The sequence below is a fragment of the Lutra lutra genome, chromosome 8, assembly GCF_902655055.1.
Source record: "Lutra lutra chromosome 8, mLutLut1.2, whole genome shotgun sequence".
NCBI classification, from domain to species: domain Eukaryota; kingdom Metazoa; phylum Chordata; class Mammalia; order Carnivora; family Mustelidae; genus Lutra; species Lutra lutra.
This window is the reverse complement of record NC_062285.1, coordinates 71348324-71369156: the sequence shown is the minus strand read 5'-3', so window position 1 is coordinate 71369156 and position 20833 is coordinate 71348324. Positions and strand designations below refer to the sequence as shown.

Here is a 20833-nt window from a genome sequence, read left to right as displayed (position 1 = left end):
AAGGAGGCAGCTCTGGGAAGAAGAGGAGGAGGAAGACTGACACAGTGACTAAACAGTAAGGACCAGTACAGCATCCAGGTCCTACAGACTGGAACCAAGAGGTCAGAGACAGTCTGAGCACCCTGAAGAGTCCTAGAGACAGACACATAGTCAAGAGAGACACACAGTGGTCAGTGGAATGGAGTGATGGAGACAGAGACAGGGAGACGAGCCCAGAAACAAGAGAGAGGAAAGAGAGGAGCCTCCAGAGACCAGAACGACAGATCCAAGACAGATGCAGAAAGATATGCAAGGCTAATGGTAGCAGAGACAGGGACTCAGAGACACAGGCTGGACACGGGCTCAGAGGGTGGGAAAGCCATGACCCAGAGCCCAAGACAGATCTGTGGACAGGGGGCCAGGGTATGTAGCCAGAGAAGTATGCACAGAGAGGGTCCTGTGTATGTTTGTGGGTGCATGGGTGGATGTGTGTGGAACCCAGCCGTTCAGCGCTCTAGTCACAAAGCCAGAGTCCTCTGGTGCTAAAGGGGATCCCCCCAAATTCCTGCATTTGCACCCCCTGCTCTGAACAGTAGGGAGTGGGAGGGGTGGGGGGGTTGGACAGAAACCAGATGCAGGTTAGAGACAGACTGAGTTGGGAAAGAAATGGCAGAGCCCAGACTGAGATCAGAGGGAGAGAAGCTGAGAGTGAGGAAGGGAACAGAGAAAGGGACAGAGGATAGAGAGGGACAGAGGTGGAGAAGGACACTGCTGGAGGCAAGAGTGCAGGAGAGACAGGGGAAGGGAGGGTGCCTCTTACTGCAGGAGGGAGAAGGGAGAAGGGGGAGGCAGGGCTGTGGAGAAGCAGATCAGGGGCAGGGGGGAGGCAAGCAGGGCTCCTGTTCAGTACAGTGAGCCTGTCCCCCTACCTGCCACCTTCTTCTCAGTGGTGCTGACAGCAACACCTGCAGGAGGCTGGCTCATGCTGACTTCCTCTGTGAGGATCCCTTCCCAGTCTGCAGGGCCGCTCTGAGCCTCCTCTCCAGGGCCACATGGGTGTTCCTAAAGGATAGCGGGTCCAGTGTTCTCCGAGGCTCAAGAAGGTAGTGAGGACCCCACTGTGAAGCACTTTTTCCAGGGGAAAACCAGGTGGATGTGGGAAGACAGTGGAGGATGTACCTCGTCCCACATGACTCTGAAGGTCATTGTGAAGGTGACACTTGCAGTCTGTGACAGAAGGGGACATTCCTGGTGGCTGCTGGAGCCCTGTGTCATTTTTCTGTGTGTTTGTTACAACCAGGTAGCAGAGTTCCCAGGAACATCCCAACCTAGTATGGTGGGGTGGGGAGGGAAGGCCTGGCATTTGCCTGAAATACTGGATTAAGGAGCTGACAGTCCCCTCCCTGCCCACTTATATGCAGAGTAACCCGCTGACACTTACCTAGCACACACCCACAGGTGCATAGGAGCAGGGCAAATTCAGAATCAGAGCCAGTGAGTTCGTCAGGGAAGGCTGCCTGGAGGAGGGGAGTCAGGAAGGGGTGTAGAAGGAGAAACCCAGCAGGGCAGGGATGGAGGAGAAGAGAAGGAGAAGCTCTCTCTGTTGCTTCTGAAGCAGGATGAGCCAACCCTATGCCAGGCAGGAGACAGCTTAACTGGGCGGAAATCAACAGCTGGACTGGGACACCAGCATGAAGGGGAGAGGAGGGAGGCAGATGCTCACAGCCGGGCTGGGGTTCTGAAGTTGCTGGGATTGGAACTGAAGCCCCTGAAGGGAGCCCTGAGATGTGTTAGATAGTGATGTGTGTGCACAGGTATTTGAAGAAGTCAGTGCCCATGTGAGCATGGTGTGTGTGTGTGTGTGTGTGTGTGTGTGTGTGTGTGTGTGTGTGTATGTGTGTCTCAGGTCCTGGCATTGATCTACCCTACCTTCAAGGGAACTCCTTTCCAAAGTGGATTCTAAATTTCCTCTGCTGTAATTGAGCCCATCTCTAGTGGAGGCAGTTTCAAACGTCCAGGATGTGGTTCACTGTGTTTCATAAAAGATGTGTGTCCATGGGGAAGGAGGAGGCTAAAAGTTTCAACTTGGAGAAGAAATGTAATTACGAGCTCCTGGGTGTTATTACATGGAAGTCTTGGCCATTCTGAACGTTATCACACTTCTAAGTGTGCACAGGAGTGGGATGAACCTGGGGGGGTTTGCGCCCAGGTCTTCTCTGCAGGACTTCTCTGCAAGGTTGCCTCTCCACCCTCCCTATCCACAGTTATTCTGTGGCCTGAGATGTCCCAGGACTGGGTCTGCTCTCAGATCACCCTTCTGGCTATCCCCCTCCCTGAGCCCCTTCTTCAGTGCCTGGGGGTCTCTCTTCCCATCACATCTGTCTGAGTCTCACCCTGTGAGCCTGTCAATGTCTCTCCCGTATCTTCTCCTATCTGTGTCCTGTGCTGTCTCCCTCCCCCACCCTTGGTCCCTCTCTGCAACCCCTCCCAGCTCTCTCCCTGCTTCTCTTATCTGTGTCTCTCAGCTTATCCCCATATCTCGGGCTCACACCCCTGCCTCCTCCACTCTCCTTCCCCCCACCTCACCAAAGTGCAGGCACTTCTTTCCTGCTTTTCCCCTTCTCCAATCTTAGCCTTTCCCCATCTGGGACAAAATATATGATTCCCCTCCTTCCTCCTGTCTCTCCCCTGGTAAGAAACAAAAGCAGTAACTCCCTAGGGAGTAGCAGACAGTAGTGAGGAGGTGTGTAGAAGGAGGGGAGCTAGGAGCATCATGGAGAAGGCTCACAGACCTGGAAGGGCAGGGCAGTGGGTAGAGAGGAGAGGGACGAGGGCAGTGGCCGTTCCTGTCTTCTGTACCCCTGCCCACAGCCCAGGGGCTTCAGCACAACCGAGGGGACAGGTGTGTGGGGTCAGGTCTGCTGGGCCCCTTTCACCACTGTTGTCCTAGGACAGAGCTCAGGGGTACATTTGCTGCAAAGCTCACAGACAGGGTAACATCCCAGCAGTGTACCTGTATGTGGTCGGAAACAGGAGCCGTGCTTAGCATCTTGCCACACACAAGACACTGCACCTTCTCTGTGTGTGGTACTGTGTCTGCTGCAGTAGGTCCTTCATAGCAAAAGCTGTCACATATGTCACATGTGAAGGGCCGTCTGTGGAGGGCACTGTGGAGCGTGACTGCTGAAAGGAAGCTCTGGCCACACTGGGAGAGGCTGTAGGGCTTGTGCACTGTGCCTTCTGTCCTGCCTGCACTCGCAGTAGCTCACGGGGTCCTCTTGCTTGTGGCGCTGCGGGCACACCGTGCACGGGCAGGGCTCCTAGTCCCAGTGCCATAGCTTCTGTGGTTTCAGATGGAAGACACCACGGAAGGCTTGCTGCACCTCTCACAGGTGTGCTCTCCCAGGTGCGTCCGCCTGAGATGGTCACTGTCACCTGCCACATGCCACCTGTGGTCCCTGTGCCCTGCAGTCTATTTGCTTCCCACAACCCTGTCCACCCCTTCCCCGGTAGATCTGCTCAGCTGGGGACACTCAGGAAGCTCAGGCACACAGACAGTGGGCATCTCCATAGCAAATGGGGGACCTGGCCATCCTTGGCTCCCAGGTGGATGGCCTCTGCCTCCAGAGCCTGTAGCTGTTCTGGAACTCCTTAGTGCACAAGGTGCATGTGTAGGGCCCATTGATCTTTGTCTTCTTCTCTCAGACGGATGAGACCCCGGTCATGTTGACCTTCGAGGTTGTAGCTACCAAGGCAGCAGTGGTAGCTACCCTGATGGTGGTGGCAGAAATGGACGCGGCCTATACAGTGGGCGACAACACCAGTGGAGGCAGCAGGGGGCTCTTTAGAGCCGCTGTGTGCACTGTGTGCACTGTGCCAGGGGTACAGCAGCAAGGGCAGCAGAGATGGCCTCGGACTCCTGAGCAGCAGGGAGAACTAGGAGCAAGTCCACCTTGAGGGTCTCGGCCTTGGTGCTGGGGTGTAGTTGAGGGCGCTGAAACCTCCTGGAATGGACTATGGGAACAGCCCTGGGAGGCCAAGAAGGAGGTCTGGAACTCACCTCCAGCTTGCAGGGGGTCTAGGCATGCTCCTGAGGGGGATAGAGGGAGTTCAGGAGGCTGCCCTCTCCATGGGGCCTTAGGGTGGGCAATAGACTACAAGGGAACAGAGGGATCAGGGCCTCTGCTAATGTGGGGTCTCCGTGGCTCAGTGGGGGCTGGAGGCACGTGGCCTGTTCAAGTCCAATGCTCTCTTTTAGTATAGTTAGTATAGACTCTGTACCTTTAGGGACCTGCTGTTGCCCCCCTTTCCCCTCCCTCCACCTCTACCCCAAGTCTTTGAGGCACATAACTGAGGGTTTAGAGGCATGTAAGCAGTATCAAGTAGAGACAGTTCTGCTCCTTTACTTTGTGACCCATGGATTGTGGGCCCATCACTTCTGCATTCAGCCCTGGGTCTCTAAGCAGTTCCCACCTTCTCTATCTCTGAGAAGTCCTGCCTCTGTTTGAAGATTAACATTCTGGGAAGGAGAAAGCCCCTTCCTTTGGTCACAGTTCCAGGGTCTTGGGATCCCTTCATTATGATCGTCTAGAGCAGGAATCTCTGCAGGCAGGGACCACGTGTTTACTTCCACCAGCATAAGGCTCGATGCTCATTCAGTCAGAATATGCTGTGAAGGCTGAGTGACTGTCTCGGGAAATCCGTCGTGGTGAAACTTAAGACAAGTCTCTTTTAGTTTTATTCCTGGTGTGATTGGAAACATGGCTTAGGGGCCAGGATGGATGGTGGTGGTAGAGGAAGCTGTAGAAGATTCTGGGAGAGGCAGCTGGGTTGGGGGAGGTGCTTCCATGCTTGTTTACAGGACTGCTGAGTGGGCTCTTTAGCTGGAACTGGGACTGGCTTCCAAATCACCACAGGCTGGGCTCCACCAGGCTTCCCACACTCTCCTCCTACTAGCTAGACCTTTTCCACACCCAGGACTTGGAAATCTTGTTTACTTCTAAATTCGCATCTTGTTCCCAACAAAGTCTCCAGCGAAGCCCAATTTGAGCCGTCAATCCACCTCCTCACCCATGCAGGGCCCCATTGGTCTTCCATCGGCCACCTTTATCCTTCCTCCAGGATTCCTGCTAAACCACCCCCTTCCTACTTTCACATTTTCCCAGGCCCCTTCTGAAGCCCTTTGGCCCCAACTTCCTGAGACCCAGCCTTGTCAGTGCTCACACTCCTGAGGCTTCTCCTCCATGAGGGCCCCACCTACCCCGGACCTTAACTCTCCAGCGCCACCCTGTGAGCACCACTCCTAGTCCTGACTCTGCTTGGCCAAGCTCCTTCCCTTTCCTGGGTTTGTCTTGCACTTTCTTCTGAGGCAGAAGCAGCCCAGGGTAAGTGACTTCTCCTGTTTGTAGAGTTGGAAGGAAAGCTGAGACAGAACCAGGGAGGAAGAAGCCTGGGTTTGGAATGCCTTCGGCTATAGAAACTGTGTGGGGTTGGAGCAAATGTTATTTCATGGCACCAGAGCTAGACCTTGGCTTGGGCGGTGTAGACCAGTACCTTGTGAGTTTGGGAAGGGCAGGTAGGTTTACTGGGGTCAGAGTGATATGGAGGCCTACACTCTGTTCTCCTCCAGCCCAGAAGGTTCTTAGCTCTGATGAGAAAACTATGAGTTACAGGAGGTTATTCCTCTTTGCTTCTCCTCTGGGGTCCTTGCCACCTCTAGGCCCTGTCCTCCTGCCTAGTCTTTCCTTTCCGACCTGGTGCAGATCTTGCTTTCTTCATCTTTTTCTTTCCCAGAGGCACACAGTATGCTTACACATGTTCCTGGAATAAATGAAGATTTTTTTCCCCTGGGCTTTGCTGCCTCCTTCATGTTCTGCCTCATTTCTCAGTGGAGAGTCTGAAAGTCTCTGTGGGAGGACATAAGTGTTCACTTTGCAGAATAGCAGGTCCAGTGTGATAAGGGGGTCTCCCATCACCAGAAATGATTTGGGGTCTTCTCCCTCCAGGCTCAAGGAGCTAAATATCTATTTTTATAGCTGCTGAAGGTGTATCTTCCCGCCTTTCTTATCTAATTTAAAAATGTCATGACTGGGGACTCATTATAGGCCAGGTCAGGCTATAGGAGGAAAGATTACCATGGTCTCCTGGGGTGTGGCTGCCTCGTGGTCATTAAAATCCTAAGTCACCAAGAAGCAGTTTGCTTCTTATCACAAAACATATTTGCAACTCTTTTAATTTGGAAGGCCCATGGAACCTTAAACTGTTCTCCACCCTACCAACCTCCCTACCGCCATGTACACTGTGGACAGCACCCCAACACCAGAAGCCCAGACAACACTTATCCATACGGGACACCTGGTTTTTTTTTATTACATGTGGCTAATGTTGATTTCTAGGTTATCTTTATCTTGCCCTCTAGCAGTTTTTGGGCTACTTCTTTCCATTATCAAGTGATATGTGTTATGTGCCTCCAGAGTGCAGATTCGTTTTAACCTTAGTTAAAGCAAAACACGTGGAAAGACCAGTTTCTTCACTAAGTATGTTCCAAATTGATAAATATGATTTTTGGATGATATTCATTTGGTTTATCCTTGTCCTTTTTTTCTTTGATTGTCACAGAAATCACAAAAAAGAATGGGGATGAGAAAGAACTAGGAAGAGGGATACAGAGTGTCCCTTAAAAAGGGGAGGGGGGTGGGAGGGGTGGAGTGGCTGGTGATGGACACTGGGGAGGGTATGTGCTATGGTGAGTGCTTTGAATTGTGTAAGATGGATGAATCACAGATATGTGGCCCTGAAACAAATAATACATTATATGATAACAAAAAAACAGTGGTAGCAGAGAATCTTCCTTGTAGATTATGTTGCCTGAGCTGGGGTGAGGCAGGTGGGTCTTGGTGGAGGAGTCGTATGGATCTGTATTTGGAGAAGAGCTCAGGACTTTGAGATGAACACAACTTTCATATGACTGAGATCATCAGGTACCTTTTCTGCAACAAAACAATTAACTTTCCAAGGGAGATACTGGTGTGGAGCAGCCACCAAGGGCTGTTTCAGAACCAAGCCAAGCCTGGTGAGACAGGATGGAGAGACACAGTTAGCCGAGTACATTCACAGGAGGATAGAAGGACTCACTTAAACATATTAAGGAAGATATTCAGAGAGACAGTTGGCCTTTCCCAAGCTGTCTGTGTGCAGTGTATTACTGAGGTGGTATATTTGGAGGAGGTTCATGGAAGGAGGAACCATGGGCTCTGACCACTCACAACTCCTAGTCTAACAGCAGACACAGAATATGGTGATGGATGGGACCACTGGGTGGATTTCTGGATTCTGTGCTTACAAGGAAATGAAGGATTTGGGAGGAAAACAAAGCTGTTTAATAAGGCTTCTTGGAAAAAAAAATGACTGTGGATCAGTGCTCCCCTACATTATAGATATAGTTTGGAAAATGAGATGGACAGGCAGATGGATTACATTCTACTGCTTTCTGCTGAGGACTTTAATTAGGTGCTCTGTGTTGGCAGGATTCAGGATTGAGAAAATGGAGTAGCGAATCATAAGAGGAACTAAAAAAGAAAGTGATTTTCACTGTTGACATCCGGGTATCCATCACTTTCTAATCCCTTAACTGAACGCCCTTCCTGGCTTTCCCAGCTCTTTCTGTTTCCTGTTTGGAAAATCTCATTCTGGTTCTTCTGGTAGCCCAGCTAGTTTCTGAAGGCCTCTAGAAGCAGAAGCTCAGGTTTTTCTGATTTGTCAAGTTGACTTCTCGTTTTGGTGTGATGGAAACGTGAAGAATTTCCAGAACTGGATTCTGACTAAAACTAATCCTGTAAATGTATCAAATGATGAATGAAGAACATTGCATTTCACTATGTCTTTACTGATGTTATCCCAGAGGGATTAAGAAAAGGCACCTGTTCATAACATCCTCAAATGATACTGGAGGATATGAAGTCTATACAGCCTCTAGAGAACCTCTGGCTATCTGACTGCTTACTCAATAGCGATGCAATGATACTAGCCTACTACTGCTGCCACCAGGGCCTTCATATGATTTTGTAGGAGGGAAGTAAAATGTTTGGGTCTACATCTACATTGATTTTGATCTACATTGGTGTGGATGGATTTGGTCAACATACCGTTGGTGTAGAGTATGTTGGTCTCCATCAAGATGGGTTTTTAGTGACTTGGCATTCAGCCTCTGACAGACTGGGATGGGATTTGAGAGCTGTAGTCATAGGGGTGGTAAGGTACGTAGGTGAGTTGGAGGAGGTGGCTGTGTTTCCTCTTGATCTAATGGGCAGACAGTTTGGTGGCTGCCATGCTTTCACGTTCAAGTCTTGGTTGCACCTAGTAAGTATTACTTGCAGAATTTGAGTTTCTAGCCTCATGGAGAGAACATGAAACAGGTTCTAGTCTAAGGAGGTTTTTTTTTTTTTAATATTTATTTATTTATTTGACAGACAGTAGGTAGAGAGGCAGGCAGAGAGAGAGAGGAGGAAGCAGGCTCCCTGTTGAGCAGAGAGCCTGATGTGGGACTCGATCTCAGGACCCCTGGATCATGTCCTGAGCTGAAGGCAGAGGTTTTAACCCACTGAGCCACCCAGGTACCCTAGTCTAAGGAGTTTTATTTTAGAAAGGGAGACAAAGGATTCTTCCAAGTAGCATGCAAACAGAATATAGTCCAAAGTAAGGTCCTAGGTGGGACAATGCCTGATAAGTGATCTGTTTGGTGAGGTTGTTCCTAAAACACTCCTTTGAGATAAGTTGGGATATTTATTTTCTTCAGCATGCGCTGAATTTGGTTACTTCAGCTTTTTTTCAACCTTTCTAGAAAGTTTTCTGACCTTTATTTCTCTTTCTCTAAGAGGAAATTTAGGCATTTATTATTACTGCAATGGTTTCTCTCTTCCTTTTCTGCACAGACCAGGGCTGAGAATTCTTATTATCGTTATTATTAATATTATATATTAGAATCTTGTTCTGTATTAGTATCTGTAGCAAACATTTAACTAGATCCGTCTAGTTGGCAAACTGGATTTGCTGGCTTGAGGTGTGGTGGAGTTTGTTTTGTGTTTTTGGTGGGGGGCATAGAAGGAAGGCTTAAAGAGGCTCTATTTATCGGATCATGGCCAAGTTGAAGACACTGCTTGAAACTGATGTTTTCTGAGAAAACAGTTATTCACAATGTCTTGGTGGAGTAATTCCTGCCTCTTCCATGAAGACTTCTCAGGCTGACCCACAGTGCACAGATTTTTACTAGTCCTGCCAACATTGGAAAATGTGATCCTTAGTTCTTTTATCTTTCATCAGCTAGTAAGCCATGTGGGACCTTGACATGCCCTTGCCTTGACTGTTCATTTCTTACTTAAGAATATCCTTCCAGTTTCACAGTTTATGTATCTTTTACTTATTTGGACAGGTGGGGAGGTATTCATGAAGCACTAAATTGTAACTTCTCAGATAGGAAAATTCTCTATATGCCACCACTGTCTTGTACTGTGTGTAACTGAGTATATGATGATTTGGGGGTATGTAGGCAGCCACAGACTGGGCGGGAGTCAAGAGACCAAACCAGGGCCCTACTCGCGCCTCCTGGAAGCCCAGCGGCTGATAGCCCTGTGGGTGGAAAAGTTGAGTAGCGCTTGAGAAAGGGCCTGAGCTATGGATCCTAAGACTCGCTGACGTGGTTGCCTGCATGTGCTTATCTGGAATGGGCAAAACAGGCCTGGTCATTAAATCATTGTGGGATTGTACTGTCCTTGCACGGGCCATAAACTACACCATTGTAAGATTGTAAACTATGTCCTGAGCCACTTTGAAGTTAGTGCATCTGGTTAGGGAGTTATCTGAAGACAGAGACCACTGATGTCAGGGGGTCTGCTATTAGTGCTTGGGAAATAGATAATAGGGAAGCTTGAGGGGTTTTATGTATATGTTGCAAATTTTTTAATAATCAGCTAAAAATAGATACTTTCTTATGATTGTTTCTATTAGCTATATAATGCCTCACAGCCTTGAATAAAATTGGCACTGCTTGGACATCATCCACTTTGCCCCTCCTGTCCTCATCTCTTTGTGTCTCATCTTCGTCTCACCATCTTCTTGCCCTCTCAACCCTGGTTGTGTTGTCGGGCCGGCCGCGACAGGGGTAATGGTAGTGGTGTTGATAAGTTGGGGGAAGAGAAATGGTGCTTTTGCTTGAGTTCTTTTGCACAAAGAATCTCTGTAGTTCCTGAATTTTCCTTTGTATTCATTTATACTTAGTTAAAATCTGAATTTTAACAGATTGAATCCAGTCTTTGTCACTGGCAGCTGACACCCCAGATGGCACAGAGTGTGTATAGAGCACAGAGTGGCCAGTGAGAAGACTGTCTGCAGAAATGAGTTAACCTTGTCTCCTGGAACCCAGCGAAGGAGGAAACAGAAGGAATTGTTTTGGTTGAGAGCAACAGAGCTAAGGGACTCATTTCTTTTCCCCCTACCTATCCCACTGTCATACTGTGGACATAAAACAGGTAGTGAATTTTGTCTGGTTGCTTTGGGTGAGGTTTATTGAATATCAGAAATCACAACATAGCCTCTCCAGCTCCTCTCCCTTCTCAGTCGTGGATCATGGGTTGGTTGCTGCCCCCATCTCTCCAGTGTTCCCTTCCCAGACAGTCTGGTCCTCTCCTTCTTGCAGGTGGTTATGAAGGTCCTGCACCTTTCTCCCTCTTCTTCTTTGTTCACAGCGCCCCTGTGGGCCAATTGAGTAAAGGGAAAGGGTGGACTGTACATTCTTGGCCATCAGTACAGGTAAATAAATGATACAGAATGAGGGAAAGGGGGCCAAAGTGATTCTAACCTTGGGTAGCAGATTTTGGGGGCTGAGAGTTTTAAGATAGAGAGAACTAATATTTGTATCTAAAATCTGATGATATATAAAGAATGGGTCTTAATTGCAAAGAGGCATCTAGTTCATGAATTAATGTGTCATAACTCATGCTCAAGCAGTGGGCACACATCCCGCATGTGAATTCTTGCACAATACATTCATATTCTGCTGTGTCTTACCACCTAATTAACACAGGAAGCTATGTGACTCATGAACTCACAGGGATTATGTTATGTGGTGTGTAAAAAAGGAAAATGTTGGGATGCTTGGGTGGCTCAGTTGGTTGAGACTTTAATACTTGATATCAGCTCAGGTCTTAATCTCAGGGTTGTGGTTTTAGGCCCCATGTAGGCTCCATGATAAGCATGGAGCCCACTGAAAAATAAATTTAAAAAAAGCAGAAAGTTGACAGGTATTTGGTACTTTTTCTGGAGGGAAAGCAGGATTAATTTTTCTATGGTGTCTTTTGGTGTCAGTTTCTGTGATACTTGGACTATAACAAGTTACATGCAGCCTTTGATTCTCAGTTGATTGGTTGAACACCATTGTTCAATAAATATTATTTCTGTAGGCATTCTGGAAGGATAGCATGTACCAGAAGAATCTTGGAACACTGAAAAACTAAAATAAAATAATATAGAGGTAAAAAATAACCAATGAAATTTTAAAAAGAAGAAAAAAAAAAAAAGAAATATGAAGCAGCAGCTCTTAAGCCTAAGCAAAGGACCCTGGCAGTCCCCACCCAACTTGGCTTAACTCAGCCTAACTTAACCTGATCCAGCACTCTTGGCTGCCTGGGCTTGCTACAGCTCTCTGATCCTTAGAATCTTCAATTCCAGCTAGAATGCTGCGTTAGGCACTTTGCAGGTTTCGTCAAAAGCTGGTAAGCAGACGTCCACTGGAGAAAGAAGTGGATGAGATTAAATCTGGCATAAAACTGAGCACTCTGGATTTAGTGGCCCTGGGTGTGGGCCGCACAGTGGGTGTCGGTGTGTAATTCCTGGCTAATCAGGGGGCCAGTAACCAAGCAGGACCATCCACTGTGATCTGCTTTTTGGTGGCAGGTCTAACATCATTGTTGGCTGGGCTGTGCTATGTGGAGTTTAGTGCCTGGGTCCCCCATTCTGGCTCGGCATATCTCTACAGCTACGTCACTGTGGGTGAACTCTGGGCTTTCATCACTGGCTGGAATCTCATCCTCTCCTTTGCTGTTGATGCATTCGTTGTGGTCCAGGCCTGGATCTTAACTTTTGACATCTTCGTTGGGAACCAGATCTCTGAGACCCAGCAAGAGACCATCTCACAGTATGTTCCCCAAGTAATTGCAGACAATCTACACTACTTTTTTGTCATCTTTCTGTTTTTCTTCATGGAATTGCTGCTTTTGAGTCTGCATGACTTCGTCAGAGTTTTTGAAGTGTTTTCATTGGTGAAGCTTTTGGTTCTCAGCTTTATCATCATCTCTGGCTTCATTAACGGGGACCTGCACAACTGGAAGCTCACAGAAGAGGATTACGTACAGGCCAGACTCAATGACACCTCTCACTTGGGCCCTCTGGGCTCTGGAGGATTCATGCCTTTTGGTTTCCAGGGGATTCTCCGTGGATCAGCTACCTATGCATCAGTTTCTATGCATTCATAGGTTTCAGCGTTATTGTTACCAGAGTCAAAGAATCCCACAATCCCCAGCGTTCCATCCCTGTGGGCATTGTGATTTCATGGCTTGTCTGCTTTTTGTTGTATTTTGCTTTCTCTGCAGCACTTACACTCATGGTTCCTTACTAACAGCTTCGACCTGGGAGCACCTTGCCTGAGGCATTTCTCCATGTTGGCTGGGCCCCTGCCTACTATGTTGTAGCCTTTACAATTTTCTTTAGTCTTTTTATTGGCATCTGTTGGGGCTTCACCCTCCCCATATATTGGGTGATACTTGTGATGGCAAAGGATGGCCTCCTGTTCCCTTTTCTTGCCTGGTTTGTTTCCAAACCATATTTCCACATCGTGTTCACTATGATCTTTACCATCATTGCAGCAACCATGTTATTCTACTTTAGACTCACTGAACTTCTGGACCTGAGGTCAGTTGGGACCCTGATATCTTATTCCTTGGTAGCTTTTTGTGTTCTCATCATCAGGTATCAGCCTGAAAGGAGGAAGGAGGAAAATGAAAAAGAGCTGCAGGAGGAGGATGGGGGAAATGAAGCACAGGTGCAGGAGGAGACTGCACCTACAGCAGAGAAGCTGACTCTACAAGGACTATTTTTTCCAGGCAGCCCCACCCCCACTCCACTCTCTGGCCGGGTTGTCTATGTTTGCTCCTCACTGCTGGTTCTGCTGATGACTCTCCTCTGCCTGGTGCTGGCCCACTGGCCAGGTCTGCTTTCTGGAGACCCAGTGCCTATCACAGTGGTTGTGCTGCTCTTGGTGGTCATCACTGGGTTCACTGGGGTTATCTGGAGACAGCCACAGAGCTCCTCTCCCCTTCACTTTAAGGTCCCTGCTCTGCCTCTCCTCCCATTCCTGAGCATCTTTGCGAATGTTTGCCTTATGATGCAGATGTCAGCTGGCACTTGGATGAGATTTGGTGTCTGGATGCTGATTGGGTTTGCTATCTACTTCACCTATAGGATCCAGAAAGCCTGTCACTTAACCCTACTTAAGGGCCCAAACTCTACACCTTGAATTCAGCTGTGCCAGTACGTATTTGGCTTGACATGATCACACCTGAATGCAGTCTGGTCTCCTACACAATAATGGGGAGTACTCCTGAGCACATGGAAATATGGGCTCCCATGAGATATTGGTAGGGGAACACTGATAGAGCTTCATATTTATGGTACAGTGAAGGATGTGTTTTTGCCCTCTCCCCCACTCCGTTTTTTTACTTTCTACTCTTCAAGTGTTTCTATAGCTGCTTACTGGCTTTTCAAAATTAGTATTAAAAGAAATTTGAAAAAAGTGTTTTCTTTTCCTTTAGTTAAATATCAACTAGTAAAGGGGGTACCTTTAGCTGGCTCAGTCAGTAGAGCATGACTCTTGCTCTCAGGCTGGTGAGTTTGAGCTCCTCATTGGCTGTAGAGATCACTTAAAAAAATATCCAGTAGCAGAATTACTGGACCATATGGTAATCCTTTTTAAAAATTTTAAAGGAATCTTCACACTGTTTTCCATAACGCCTATATCAGTTGACATGGCCACCAACAGTGCATGAAGATTCCTTTTTCTCCTTATCTTTGGCAATGTTTTTATTCTTTTCTTTTTGATTTTAGCCACCTTGACAGGTATAAAGTCACATCTGATTACACTTTTTATTTTCTTATTATTTTATTTTGTTTTATTTTTTCAGTGTTTCAGGATTCATTATTTATGCATCACACCCAGTGCTCCAAGCAATACGTGCCCTTCTTAATATCCACTACCAGGCTCATCCAACCCCCCACCCTTCTCCCCTCCAAAACCCAGTTTGTTTCTCGGAGTCCACAGTCTCTCATGGTTCATCTCCCCCTTTGATTCCCCCAACTCACTTCTCCTCTCCAACTCCCGAAGTCCTCCATGTTATTCCTTATGCTCCATAAGTAAGTGAAACCATATGATAATTGACTCTCTCTGCTTGACTTATTTCACTCAGCATAATCTCCTCCAGTCCTGTTCATGTTGATACAAAATCAATGTACAGAAATAAGTTGCTTTATTATACACTAACAATGAAAATATAGAAAGGGAAATTAGAGAATTGATTCCATTTATTATAGCACTAAGAACCAAGAACCATAAGATACCTGGAAATAAACCTAACCAAAGAGGTAAAGGATCTACTCAAGGAACTACAGAACACTCATGAAAGAAATTGAAGAAGACACAAAAGTTCTTGCTCATGGATTGGAAGAATAAACATTGTTAAAATGTCGTCTATACTGCCTAGAGCAATCTATACTTTCAATGCCATCCCACATTTTCAAAGTGCTGGAACAAACAATCCTAAAACTTGTATGGAACCCGAATAGACCCTGAATTGCTAAAGAAATGTTGAAAAAGAAAAACACAACTGGAGGCATCATGTTGCCTGACTTCAAGCTTTACTAAAAAGCTGTTATTACATTTTTAAAAAAGAGTTTAATATGTTTAATTTTTTTATGTTCAGTTAGACAACATAAAGTAATAATTTGTATTTCTCTGATGATTAGTAAGACTAATCATCTTTTCAGGTGTTTGTTGGCCATTCGTATGTCTTCTTTGGAAAAATATCTATTCAAGTCTTCTGCCCATTTTTAACTGGATTTTTGCTTTTTTGATATTGAGTTGTATAAGTTCTTTATGTATTTTTGAGTATTAACCCCTCATTGATTTGCAAATATCTTCTCTCTAGTAGGTTGCCTTTCTTTGTTATTGATGGTTTCCTTTTCTGTACAGAAGTGTTTTTGTTTCATGAATTTGAAAAGACTTATGCACCCCTATGTTTATTGCAACATTATTTACAATAGCCAGAATATGGAAGCCACCCAAGTGTGCATCAATAGATGAATGGATAAACAAGATGTGGTCTATATGTATATCCAATGGACTCAGCGATAAAGAAGAATGGAATCTTGCCATTTGTAACAACATGGATGAACTGGGTGGGTATAATGCTAATTGAAGTATGTCAGTCTGAGAAAAACAAATGCCATATGTTTTCACTCTAATGTAGATTTAAAGAAATAAAAAAATAAATTGAAAAAAGAAAAAAGAGATACAAACAGCAATACCAAAAATAAAATATAAAATAAAACAAAACCACAACACCCTGGACCGCTAAATAAAGGGAACAAACTTGTGGTTGCCAAAGGAGAGATGGGTAGGGGAATGAGTGATTTAAAATAAAGGGAATTAAGAGTACTAATCTTGATGAGCACTGAAACACATGTGGAATTATGAATCATGTATTGTACACCAGTGAGTAATACATCAACACTGCATGTTCATTATACTTACATAAAAAAAAAAGAAAGTAGAAAAAGACAAAAAAAAAAAAGATGAAATATCGCCTCTGCACTTAAGCAGCTTATATTCTAATACAAAGGGAGTGTTGTCATAAGTAACATACAAATAAAGAGTCTTGGGAATTCAGAGTGGAGGATGATCATTTGTGGCTAGCACAGAGGAGAAGGTTGATGGGAAATCAGAGAAGACTTTGTAGAGGAATGGCTTTTGAGTTGGCTTGCTTCACGGATAGAATTTGCCACATATGGGTGTCCGGTAGAGACCCTAGGCAGAAAGAACAACACCAGGAAAAGGAAGCCATGTTCCAAGCACACAGAGTGGGCTGTATAGCTTGAGCCTTGGCTGTGTGAGGGGACAAAAGAGCATGCGTAGTTGAATTGGAGCCAGAGCTCTATCCTGGACACAAAGCACTTTGGCTTTGAACCAACTGCCAATGCTGAAAATCCCTGGGTTGGGATTTCTCTTAATGAAATCTTCATTCTTGGACTTTAAGGTTTCTTTATTTTTGTCTGCTTTGGTCCACCTGCTCAGAAAGTGCACAGCTGAGAGCCACATGTCCTGGGTTCTCTTCCTGTTTCCACCACTAAGTAGCACTGTGACCTTCAACAAAGCAATCAGTAGTTTCTATGCTCTGCTTATTTATGTGTAGCAGGAGAGGTCACAATGGTCATTTCTCTGGTTTTATTTCCTTAAAAATTTCTAGGATTTACTCTAGTTTTCTGTCCTTTTTTTCTCTTAACTAGGTCTCTCTACTGCACATGATTTGAACCTGCATCCTGCCTACTTTTCACTAGAACATATTGTTGGAGCTGTAGAGGTCCAATAATTAACACCCCATTTCCCCCTCCTGTGTCTGGAACCTATTGATAATCATGGCATAGTGACAGATGACTAAACTGTCAGCTGTAGATCTGTAGCCTAGTTGACTTGCTAATCCTACATCATTAAATTAAACAGAATTACTCATCACAAGTAGTGCTGAGTGTCTCTGGCCTATCACCACAGGAGAGAGACTTCTTTATTTTTTGTCCTTTATGAGCAGGTTGGATTGCATGTGTCCAGTGGGCAGTTTTGTTCTGAACAAAAAAAGAAAACCTACAAAACATTGGAAGATGCTAACTGGGTATGCTCAGTGTTATGTTGTCACTTCATTAATCAAGGTCCCAGTGAGAGAGGGCCCTGGGGAGAGTGGCCAGGAATAGTACTCTGCTCACTGGTGCTCAAAACTCAGGGGGTGCCATGACACCTGGAGGACTTATGGAAACAGATTGCTGGGTCCTCTCCCCAGTGTTTGGAATTCAGGGGGTCTGGGTGGGGCCCAGAACTTGTACTACTAACAAGTTCGCAGGTGATGCTGATGCTGTTGGTCCAGGGACCACATTTTGAACACCAAAGCTCCAGTTGAAGCCTCTTCATTTGTGAAGCTGAAGTGAGAGAAACAAAGGTGCCCCTTTGTTTGGTGCCCCGTCATTTAATGAAACATGTAGATAAAAGTACCATCGTTAGTGCTTTCTAGTAGACGAATCATAATGAATCATTTCACAATTATATGCATAACAAATTAAGACTTTGTACAAATTAAATATCTTAAAATTATATATGTCAACTATACAATAATTCTGAAATTAAAAAATAGCATAGCACAGTTGTCTGTGTCTGTCTTTTCTTTTCTTTTTTTTGCTCCTGATTATAGACCATAGGTAAGTAGTGTATCCTGTTCACTCCTAAAGAACATCAGCTGGGGACCAGGCACATAATGACCATTTAATAAACTCATGTTAAATTAAATTGAGCCTTACGCATTTCATTGGTACAGAGAATTCTTCTTCCTTTCAGGCTAGCAGTGTGCTGCTCCTTTAAAACTGTCTTCTGGAAGACTTCCTTGATACTCATTTCTCTCCATCCAGAACTGTCTGTGCCCAGCATCTAGAACTGTGCCTAGGCACCTGTAGTTTTGCTTTTATGTGGCTATGCCTGAATCTGGTGTCTGTCCTGTTTGTTTGATCCCTATGGAGTCTTGTTTAGGCCAAGGAGTAGGATCTACATTTTTGTAGATCCAACAGTAAGAACAGCGTTGTTCATTCAAAGAGCAACAGGGAAAATACATCTCTGAGGCAAGAGAATGCCTGACATGACATCCTCTGGTCCTGCTCCATCTCTTCCCATGGGATGTGGGGAGATGCTAGAAGGAGTGAAATTAATAGAAGACCCAACCAGTGCTACCTGATTTCAGGGAATCCCTGAAGATGAGACTGGCTCCAGTTGGGCCCAACAGGCATCCTTCTTGATGCAGTCAGTTTTATGCTTTAGTATAGGAGGGCCAGTGTTTTTCTATTGTATTAATGCATGGGGTCTGCCCTGGGAGGGAGGGAGGGAAGGTACTTCCTTACTTGCTGAATTTCTCATGTTCCCAACAGGAAGTAGGTGACTCCAGGGAAGACTGTCAGAGGCAAGATTACCCATATACTTACCTACTCCTTTAGATGCTTCTTTGAGGGACTGGTGCAAAAGCTTTCTGACAGAGGAGGAAACAAGATGGTGGAGGAGTAAGAGACTGAAATATCATCAGGTCCCAGGAGTTCAGCTAGATAGTTATCAAACCATTCTGAACACCTATGAACACAACAGGAGATAGAAGAGAAGGAGAGCAGCAATTCTAGGAACAGAAAATTGACCAATTTCTGGAAGCTAGGATGTGTGGAGAAGTGAATCCAAATTGATGGGAAGAGAGACACAGGGGGAAAGATCAGTTCCTGGCAAGAAGTGGAGCAGTGGAGCACAAAATCAGAACTTTTAGAAGTCTACTCCACTGATGGATGTCACTCCAGAGACCAAGTGGAAGATAGAGCCCTTGTGGGGACACTGTGGTCTCAGGACCCATGGGGTCACAAAAAGATCAGGGGTGCCTGAGAGTGGCAGAGCTCCCAGGTATTGGAGCATGGAAGCCAGCTACAGAGATGGAACTGAGGAGGGGGCTCGCAGCTCAGGATTACCTTAAACCATGATCTGAGGCACAGTTGAGCCACTGCTCTTCGAGCAAGGACCCCATAAATGGGAGATCCAGGAAGACCTCCTCCTTCCTCCTCCAGGAGGAGTAGTGTGGGAGCATGCTGCAAGAATCTGCTGGGTTTGGAGATTCCAAACGGGGGCTGCACCAGGGATAGAAATGCTCCATCACAGGCTGGCTGAGCTCACAGTGAGGCCGGAGACCAGGGAGACGGGAGGGATTGACAGCTCTTCTCTGAGGGCTCACTGAGGGCTGGGGCCCAGAGCTCTTGACTCCAATGAGGCTGGAGATTGGGAGGCTTCCATCTTCATTCTCCTCCTCCAAAGCTGTACAGAAAGCATTCAGGGAACAAAAGCTCCTGAGAGCGAACAACAGCAGATTGCTTAGCCTGGCCCCTGGCAAGGATAGGGCAATTCTGCCTCAGACAGAGATGTTTGAGACTCACAGCAACAGGCCCCTCCCCCAGAAGATCAGCAAGAACATCCAGTGAAGACCAAATTCACTAGTCAATGAGAACTGTGGAACTCCAGAGCTATGGGAAAGCAATGCATAGAATTCATGGTTTTTTTCCCCATGACCCTTTGTCTTTCAAAGTTACATTTTTGAAATTTTATTTTTTTCTTATTCTACTTTTTTAAACCTTTCCTCTTTCCTATTTTAACTTTTTTTAAACTATTTTATCTCCTCAATATCTTTAAAAAAATCTGTTAATCAAATCAAAAGCTCCTGCACAGCAAAGGAAACAGTCAACAAAACAAAGAGGCAACCCATGGAATGGGAGAAGATATTTGCAAATGACAGTACAGACAAAAGATTGATATCCAGGATCTATAAAAACTCCTCAAACTCAACACACACAAAACAGATAATCATATCAAAAAATGGGCAGAAGATATGAACAGACACTTTTCCAATGAAGACATACAAATGGCTATCAGACACATGAAAAAATGTTCATCATCACTAGCCATCAGGGAGTTTCAAATTAAAACCACATTGAGATATCACCTTACACCAGTTAGAATAGCCAAATTAGCAAGGAAACAACATGTGTTGGAGGGGATGTGGAGAAAGGGGAACCCTCTTCCACTGTTGGTGCGAATGCAAGTTGGTGCAGCCTCTCTGGAGAACAGTGTGGAGATTCCTCAAGAAATTAAAAATAGAACTTCCCTATGACCCTGCAATTGCACTACTGGGTATTTACCCCAAAGATACAGATGTAGTGAAAAGAAGGGCCATCTGTACCCCAATGTTTATAGCAGCAATGGCCACGGTCCCCAAACTATGGAAAGAACCAAGATGCCCTTCAACAGACAAATGGATAAGGAAGATGTGGTCCATATACACTATGGAGTATTATGCCTCCATCAGAAAGGATGAATACCCAGCTTTTGTAACAACATGGACGGGACTGGAAGAGATTATGCTGAGTAAAATAAGTCAAGCAGAGAGAGTCAAGTATCATATGGTTTCACTTATTTGTGGAGCATAACAAATAGCATGGAGGACATGGGGAGTTAGGAGAAGGCAGCTGGGGGAAATTGGAAGGGGAGGTGAACAATGAGAGATTATGGACTCTGAAAAACAATCTGAAGGGATTGAAGAGGTGGGGGGGGTGGGAGGTTGGGGGAACCAGGTGGGGGTATTAGAGAGGGCACAGATTGCATGGAGCACTGGGTGTGGTACAAAAACAATGAATATTGTTATGCTGAAAATAAATTAAAAAAAATGATTAAAGGTAAAAAAAATCTGTTTAAATTTTCATTGTTATAGACATTTTATCCCTTCATTGTATTTAACCTTATTTTTGGTATACGTATTTTTTTTCTTTAAAATTTTGGGAGGTAGTTTCTTCTAAGAGACCAGAACATACCCAAAATCATCAAGTCAATGGCTCTGTTCTATTAACCAGTCTAATATATATTTTTTTATTTTTATTTTTTTATCTTTCCTCCTTTCTTCTGCCCCTGATTTTGGGTCTTTTC

The 20833-nt window shown here is 45.6% G+C and overlaps 1 long non-coding RNA gene and 1 pseudogene across 1 annotated transcript in view; one reads left to right on the top strand and one right to left on the bottom strand.

The window, feature by feature from the left end:
• Positions 1 to 11723, bottom strand: part of LOC125107224 (uncharacterized) — a 167333-nt gene extending 155610 nt beyond the window's left edge. Inside the window, exon 1 of the long non-coding RNA XR_007129492.1 lies at positions 11634 to 11723. This is a non-coding gene — a long non-coding RNA (uncharacterized LOC125107224). The remainder of the gene's footprint in view (positions 1 to 11633) is intronic.
• Positions 1 to 13933, top strand: part of LOC125107219 (cationic amino acid transporter 3-like) — a 143647-nt pseudogene extending 129714 nt beyond the window's left edge.
• The last annotated feature ends 6900 nt before the right edge of the window (positions 13934 to 20833 follow it).